Source organism: Pseudopipra pipra, chromosome 6, assembly GCF_036250125.1.
Source record: "Pseudopipra pipra isolate bDixPip1 chromosome 6, bDixPip1.hap1, whole genome shotgun sequence".
Taxonomy (NCBI): domain Eukaryota; kingdom Metazoa; phylum Chordata; class Aves; order Passeriformes; family Pipridae; genus Pseudopipra; species Pseudopipra pipra.
The window spans coordinates 51183735-51192657 of NC_087554.1; the positions used below are offsets into that span (position 1 = coordinate 51183735).

Here is an 8923-nt window from a genome sequence, read left to right on the forward strand (position 1 = left end):
GATACTCAAGGCAGAGTATTATCCTTTCTAGTGTCTAGCCCTCTCTGTCATGTGTTGGTAGTCATTATTTGTGGGTTCAGAGATCTGGGTTCGTCTTTCATTTTGGTGCCACATAACCTGGAACTCAACTCTCCTCACACCATCTTCTTCCTTCCTTCCTTCCTTCCTTCCTCCCTCCCTTCCTTCCTCCCTTCCTTCCTTCCTTCCTTCCTCCCTTCCTTCCTTCCTTCATGAACTTCTCCAAAGAGAGTCCTTCCCACAGGCTACAGTTCTTCATGAACTGCTCCAGTGTGGGACCTTTTTGGTTTTTTCTGCTCTGTGCAGTCCTTCAGGAACAGGCTGTCCCAGCATGGGGCCCCCTGGGGGTCATAAGTCCTGCCAGGAGCCTGTTCCAGCATGGGCTTCCCACAGGGTCACAGGTGTCTTTTGGGCATCCACCTGCTCCAGCGACAGGCTCTTCCACAGGCTGCAGGTGGCTCTCTGCTCTCTCGTGGACCTCCATGAGCTGCAGGGGGACAGCCTATCTTGCCACGGTCTTTATCACAGGTTGCAGGGCAAGCCTACCTCAGTGCCTGGAGCACTTCCTGCTGTTCCTTGTTCACTGACCTAGGTGTCTCCAGAGCTGTTCCCTTCACATTTTCACTCTTCTCTGGTTGCAATTACTTCTGTGCAATACCTTTTTTTCCCCCTTCCTAAATATGTTATCACAGAGGTGTTATTTGGCTAGACCTTGATCAGTGGTGGATCTGTCTTGGAGCTGGCTGGCATTGGCTCTGTTGGACATGGGAGAAGTTTCTAGAAGCTTCTCCGAGAAGCCACCCCTGTAACCCACCCCACTGCCAAAACTTGGCCATGCAAGCCCACTGAAGCATCACATTGTTTCAGACTATGTGGGGTGAAACAAGCAGGGCAAACTCTGGTCTGGGTTTGGTTTGCTGACTCCTCTCTCTTTATTACTGGCATGAATCAAACAAAGGCTTTCTTCCTCGACATATTCCTCCCCTTTCTCCGACCCTTATCTTTGCACTCTCCTGGTTCTGCCTCCAGTCACAGACAAAAGCTGTTTCTGGCAACTGATGCTTCCATATTGCTCCCAGCAGCAGTAAGATATCAGCCTCTGCACACATTGAATTACTGGTTCCTTTTCAGCCAAAATCAACATGTCCTTGTGCTGCTGCAGAGAACCACAGTCAAACAACTCCCACTGTTATCTTCCGGCCAGTGGACAAGGTGGTTTAAGGGCAGGACCTCTACAAGCCAAGGAACAGGTAGAGACCTTTTGTGATGGCAGAGTGCTTAAACCAAAGGGTTTCTGTGCAGATGTCGTGTGGTTTGGCTGGCATCCATGAGGAGGAAGACAGAAAGTAATAGTGTGCTATACTTTCTTATGTGTCTGGACAGGCCACAGTTTTAGCACAAATGTTTGATGTATCTGGACAGGTCATAATTTTAGCACTAATGTCTGAACCAGGCAAAAAGTACTAAATAAATCCATAACCACAGTTGTGCTGCAAGGCTGTGATACCTTAAGGGATATTGCTGTAAATTTTTGAAAGTGAACTTCCAGGCCATTTGGAGGAGAGGCAAGCTCCTCATCATGAGCTGGCAGGAGGATCAGCAGTGCTGCAGGGTTAGGACTGTGTGGCCAGAGCTGAACGTAGGACATGTTGATTGCCCTGTCAGGAGATAGAAATTGCCTCTTCCTTTCAGTCCCTCCTGTTGCCTGGTATGCTGCATGACAGGTTGTACTGGCAGAACCTTGCTTTGTTGGTGAGGGAAACTGCTTCTGCTACTGCTCAGGCGAAACCCTGAGTAACGAAGGGGATGTGCCAGCCGGCCACACATTAGGTCTAAAGATCTGAAAACTCCAAAATTTTAGAAAACTTGCCTCTCATCCCAGAGAGGAAGAACAAAATGGTGCTGTATTTCTCAGGGTGATGTCCTGGCAGAGGGACCAGCAAGGCTTTTGGGGCCGGGAGCAGAGGGGCCAGCAGACGGTGTGGGACCAGTGCTAGCCGGAATGTGCCGTTAGCAGCGTAAACAAACTTGGCTCTAGAGGTGAGGTGGTAAGATATATTTTTTTAATTATTGAGCTGTGTACACATTATAAAACCATTATAGAACCAAAGTATATAAAATTCCAAATTGCAAATACCAGCTTATACAAAGGAGTAATAAAATAAATAATACATTAACTAGCTCCAGTACTCTGCATTCATAGACAGTAATGGAACCATATACATCAGAGGCCATAAAAATGCATACATTAAACAGGGTGCACAGTGGTAACTGAGGGTTCATCTTGATGCTTCCTGACTGCATGAGGGTCTATTAGTGCTGGGGGATGGGAACTCTATTTGCTACTTAAGCTGTTATTGATTGAGAGAGGGAAATACAAACCTCACAGAATAGGCCGGCAGGAAAAAGGGTGAGAACTCAGCTTGACATAACACATTAACACTGTAAACAAAGTGGGCTTTGAAGGTTATTATGCATGACTACTATGTCCTGCAGGGCAGAATCTGCCTTGGTGTGGGACACTAACAGAGAGGACTGCACTTTCTACAGGTCAAACAGCAGAACACCTTGCATGTGCAAGGAGGAGGTGTCCTCATCAATGGTCATTCTGCAGATTTAGAGAGGGGAAGAATTCTGCTCTAGGAATAACCATCATCTGATTCAGGAAAAATATAGGGCAAGATTCTTCCTCTGACTCCTGTACAGTGTGGCGGCACTGGTGTAGGTCAGGTAGCCTTGGACAGAGAGGGCTGAGCGATACCTTTGTATGTGCTGGAGTCAGGTCTGGCTGGCTTTAGACTGGTGTGCTCTTCTCCCATGGCCATGGATGTGTTTATTTATCTCACTGCATTATAATAGATTTTTCTGGAAATTGCATGATGCCACAAAAAAAAAAAAAAAAATAAAAAAAGAGGAACATCTAAAATTCTGCATCTACAAAGCAGAACAGAACACTTGGCCAAGGACCCAAGATCCAACCTTGCTTCTCTCTAGTCAAGAATCCTTTCCACTCACTCTCCTTCTGTCTGCTGAAGCCCCTTCATTTTTATTTCTGTGCATGGTGTGTTGTGACCTCAAGAAACAGCAGTATGCATGTGCTCTGCTGCAGAGCCCTTGCTCTTTAAATAGTCTCTCAGTGGAAGAGTTTGGTATGCTAGGGTCTGTGCATCAAATGACTTACAGGACTAGCCTAGTTGGAAAATTTGGGGAATCTCGAGAATGGAAAGAAACTAAAGAAAATTATCAGACTGTCTAGCAGGGTAAAAAACCATGCATATATATTTAATATTATTATGATAGCCATCTGATAGCATCAGAATAATTCAGACAAAAATGAAGCTTATTCCTTGACAAGATTCTGTTCCTGGTTTACTTCCAATGTGGCAGACAGATTCATGCCCAGAAATGTTTTCACTGGGTTGAGGAACCATTCTGAAGCAGGATCTTCTTGTCTGACTTGATTGATAGGAATGTCATTATTCACTTGCTGGCACTAAAAATTCATTGTGGGGCTCTATTAAGTCTCCTAATATTTCATTTTAAAAATTCTAATATATTGAGGAAGGAAAAGGGAAATGGAAAAAGAAGTGGAAGGGGAAGAGAGGTTTGGAGACTTCCCTATATACTTTCTGCTTTCTCTTTAGCAAGACTTTCATCTGATGTGAGTAAACATGATTTCATTGATTTTACTGACTTCTAATGAGATAAGGATAGAGCACTGTAATCATATAATGCCATACGAGGCACAGCTTACATCCTCATTTTTGTTCTGTCTACAGACAAGACATGTGCCTGATTCTTGAACACCACTAACTGAACCCGTACTTCTCTGTCTTGCTCTGTTTCTGGGTCAAGCTCTGGTCTCTGTTTCCCTGGTACACAGCTAACAGGTTTATGCTGGTGTGGAAATTATGCTCTGTTTACACTGATGAAGCAGAGACCAGAGCTTCTGTCCCCCTCTTCCTCACTTGTACAAACCCCAGTGTAATCCATACAGGAATCCATTGAGTTTTAATCTTTAATTTAATGGGGGGAAGAAAAAAATTAGGAATGATTTGTTTTGAAATATATGTACTGAGGAGATGCAATACCATCTCAGGTACACTGAGTTGACATGCATTCTGTTTTTAAATGCAGTATGATTTCAACTATCAAAAGGATTTGGAAAGTGTTTTACCCTTGACAATGACCTGTACTACACTTAAAGCTCATGATGTAGGTTTCTTATTTGCCCAAGAAGACAACAAGATTTGCTATGTAATTTGAGAAGCGTTTATAATTCTGCTACCCATGTTGTAAGCTGATTATAAATTAAGTTCAGCAGAATTGCTTCCATCAGAAAATCAGAATTCACAGTCAAATAAAGTGTACAACCCTGATGTGTAGTTGCTTCTAACTGCTACTGTACATAAATCAGATTCTGCTTAGCAACTGCTGCATATCATGTTTATTAAACACCTTCTGCTTATTACAGCAGAGGGTACTAAAAATTCTTCATGAAAATTTCTCAAATATCTTTTCACATCTTGGATATTTTTTAAAGGTCTCATTGCAGTGAACAGAATCCTTCTGCGGAAATGGTACTTGGGGGCTCTCAACATGTGCTTCCTGTTCCATTCAGTCACATGGAAAATGTTCTCAGTTTACAAACCAGACAAATTGTTTTGTGTTATTGCTTTAGTCCTGAGGCTCAACCCAGCATAAGGAGAATCAGGCTTCCTACTTTCAACATCACTGAGCATTTTGCTAGAAGTAATGCTCTTTATGAGTTCTGGGAAGTATTTGGAAAAATGCTATTTCATAAGGAGGTAAACTTGCCTCTGTGTCCCAGAAGCATGCTGGAGCTAGTAACAGTTTACCAAAGAAACCAATCCTTTACTGATCACTGATTCTTTGGGACAAGCCACTGTTATCAAACAATTTCTCAGGGCTAGTCCACCATTTCATAAGACAGTGTCATACATTTACACACTACAACGGACCTTTTAAACTAGTCACAGATGCTAAAGAGGTCTGATAGACTGAAAATAGTCAGCAGCATACTCTGACAACCATTACTGTCACAGTGTGAGGAGCGTATTCTAAAACATCAGGCTCCATTTATATCTCACAAAAATAAAATAGCACTAGAAACAATCAGCTTTGAAATAACTTTCAGTCCATCTCTTGCAGCTCCTTCTCTGCTTTGCTCCTGTCCCAAGCTTTTCTTGACTGTTGTGTGTTTGTCACTTCTTGATCTCTGTCTTTTAGTTGTAGCACAAATGTCAGATCTCAGTCCTCGCATTGCTTCATCTCTGCAACTTCTGTCAAGGTGGCCACAAAGTACTGCTAACCTGTTTATGCAGCTAGCTAGGGTGGAGGAGCACTGAGAGGGCTAATCAGACCCTCCACTAGGGGCGTCAGGCCAAATGCTTATGCGGACTTTGGAGATTACAGCTCTGAACTATTCCTGGACTGATACACTGCATTAATTGCTGGATTTGCTTATCTCACGTGTAGGACTGTGCTGATGCTGATGTCCACAGTGCAGCAGGACATACATGAGCACATACAGACATACCCAGAACATTGCCAAAAGACTGCACCTCTTCCACCATGGCTGAGGAGGATACAGCCAATGAAACTAATGTCTATCAAATCTCAAAAGGATTACCATGATATGTAAAGCTAAACGAAGTAGCAACACAGAGATTATGGCTCTGCAGAGTACAGTGGCCCAGCTCTTCACCAGTACAACTGCACAACATGTAGCAAGGCTCTGTATCACCCCTCTTCTCTATAAGACTGCAGCTGGCACCAGCTCAGTCTCTGGTTTTGGTCTGTAAATCCCTCAAATGATTGATGCTCCTCTACATGAAGAAGTACCTCTTCAGGAGTGAGAGCTAGGCACCTCTTCCATCATACAACTAACGGTGCTCTGGATGAATTGTATGGGAGATGGACATAACTGTTCTTGGCTAAGATGAAGAACTTCTACCCCATGACAGAACAGTCTTCCTCAGCAGAAAGTCTAACTCGTATCATATTGCAGCCTGACTTGTAGCTTTGTTACAGATCAATTATTGCTTGATTAACTATATAGGTTGCTGGAAACTGGGAGAAACACTGGGAGGTTTTGTGACATGGTAAATCTCAGAAGCTCTTTATCATAATTTATAAGTTTTTTTTTTTCCTCCTAATTGTGCATATTTCTCAGCTGCAGAGCTCCTGTCTGTGATATAAGCAATGAAAAATGTTACCTGGATAAGAATATATTTACATAACCATGAGCTAATTACTGTTTGTCATAAGTAAAATCAAGGAATTATTGCCATGCACAACTTGCTTAGTTGTATGTGAGTACTGTTGAACTACTGCCTTGTTCTACCCCAGAACTGGTTGCATTTGCAAACAGCGTGCAAGAAATTACTGAGCCAGATGCACTTTCTCTTTCAAGATGTGCTGTTCCTTCTCTTCACTATGCTTTTTTTCGGTGGCATTCCTCCTGATTTAATCTAGTGTTCCTGTGGGTGGAATCTGGCAGAAAGAATATGTAAAGAGCATTATGCCCATCTGCATCAAAGGTGCTGTATAGACATCAATTAGTAATAACGACATTCAGGCACTTCAGGTGTATCTGAAAACAGTTGGCAGTGCTTGGTGCTAGAAATACAAAACGACTATATCCTCAGTTAAGTAAACTGGGATAGCTCCATTAATTCCAGCTGAGCCTTATCAGTTTATCTCAGCTGAGCATCTGACCCCTAAACTCAAGTCTCTCCCCAGAATTAACTCAGGACCCAGCCAAGTGCACAGAGTAGCTCCTTGTTTTAATTAAAGAAGTAGAAATTATTTTCTATTTTGGAAAGTTGTTGGTAATGATATATGGATAACAGCTTGAGAATTCAAATTACGCCACAGATCAGCATGACCTGCAAGAAGCAAAAATGTTTTGACTACTACTCTAAGCAAAATCAGGATGGATGTCATAGATTATCCTTGCCTGCACAAATCCATAGCTGTAAGATTTATGCTGTTTATAAGTAGCTATATTAACTAAAGTTGACTGCTAAATTTCAGTGCTTGTTTTGGAAAACTTTAAAAGTAAACAGTGGCAAGGAGCACTGTGCTATTTTTTTGCAGTTATAGTTTTGCACATTTTTGTGCATTTCAGAAAATTTTTTTGTACCTATGATCAAGGTAAAAGAACAAATCTAAAAGAATTACAGTTAGTCTTTGATTTTTGGAAGCATTGTGTTATGTACAATGAACTGAAACATCAATCATGGTGATATGATAAGAACAAGACATATAAAAGGATGATGTTCTCTCAGATTTTCTTAAATCACAGTGCTCCTGGCTTTACTACATGCTTCATGTACATTACGAAAAGTCCTTATCAGCTGTATCCAAGTAACTGATACGTGTTAACCTAGCTCTCTTGTCTTCTTTTGCCTTTCTTTTCTTCCTTTTTGCCCTTCCTTATCAAAGGTGATTTCTTTCCAACCATCTCCACTTTGTTATTAGAATATTACCTTCTTTTGTAGATTATGATCGCTAGAATCTCATGGGTTTTGATGGTCTTGGTTGTTTTCATGTAGTGTCAGTGTCATTTGAAATAAAAAGTATTGACACTGCTTTATAGCTGCCTTGATTTCTCTAAATGGACAAATTGGCAGTGGTTTACTTATGCTAGTGTAGATGTAAGGAAAGAGAGCTCCACAAAATCAAGAACTATACTAATACAGTTGAAGATCTGATTATGCAGCTAACGTATCTAGAGGGAAAAATACTTCATTGTAGTTTTTTCTCCCAGTGTTTTGTGTGTGGTAGAACTAAAAAGATTTTTTTTATACTTGTCAAGCAAACAAAACCACAAGTTCTGTTTAAAGTTCTCTAATGCAGTTGATATGCTACCAGAAATCTAATCAAAGCTACTTTACTGAATATGGTTGAAGACTTTTAATCTAGAAAGGAAAAGGGATTCATGTTAGGAGGCTGAGGGAAACGGGTCTTTTTCATTATGTTGTAAATTTTGTCCCTAAAGGTTCTTATGTTTCCTTCTGCTGTGTAGGACACAACTGTTTCTTATGTATATATTGGTCACAGTTATCAGTGTTTTTTAATAATGGTTTGGGAGAAAGCACAAAACATAACTTCTTTTCAGGTCTGGTCCTCCTGTTGAAGGCCTTACAGTGTTCAGGCTGTATATCTGTTTTTTTTTACCTATCAAGAAAGATTATTTCTTGAGCTAAGTATATATATATATTTTTCTGTGACATTATACAAGTAAAAGTATTCTTTTGTACTCACACAACAATTATGGCAAAAAAAGCCTTACTAAGCACAACCCTCTTCAGAGTGAATTTGCTGTAGCACACAAAAGGAAATCAAAATAAAAGAAGATATTTCTGTAATCAGTGGTAATATGTGATCAGCTCTGTGCCTCTGTGTTTCTAGGCTTGTATTTGACACTTTCTTATGAAACAGTAGGATCACTCGTAATAACATCTTTGCCTAGCCATATTTGTATTGATATGTATTGAACAGCGTGTTGAACCTCCCCTTTAAGAAGATCTTTGAGGTCACATAAAATAAATAAACAAGTAAACAGTCAGACTTTTCTTCCTTAGGCTTATCTTGTTGTGATTATGTAAGGTGGGACATCTTTCTCCTGTTTGATTATCCTTGCTGACTATTAAAATCAAAAGCCTGATATGTTAAGTACACATGGACATTTAAAAATGTGGGGTTTTTTCCCTCATAAGCAACATGCTTTTGGGAAATTATCTTTTTCCTGTATAGGTTTTCACTTCCTTTGAAAATATACTGGGGTGAGGGATGGAGGGGATGGAGTGAGAGAACCTTTTTTGTTAATCTTCTGCAGGAAACAACAACAATCAATCCCCCTTCGGCAGCTGTTTTG

The 8923-nt window shown here is 41.0% G+C and overlaps 1 long non-coding RNA gene across 1 annotated transcript in view; it reads right to left on the minus strand.

Moving 5' to 3' along the window:
• Positions 1–6253: 6253 nt before the first annotated feature.
• The window catches only part of LOC135416225 (uncharacterized), a 5574-nt gene continuing 2904 nt past the window's right edge, over positions 6254–8923 (minus strand). Inside the window, exon 2 of the long non-coding RNA XR_010431489.1 lies at positions 6254–6534. This is a non-coding gene — a long non-coding RNA (uncharacterized LOC135416225). The remainder of the gene's footprint in view (positions 6535–8923) is intronic.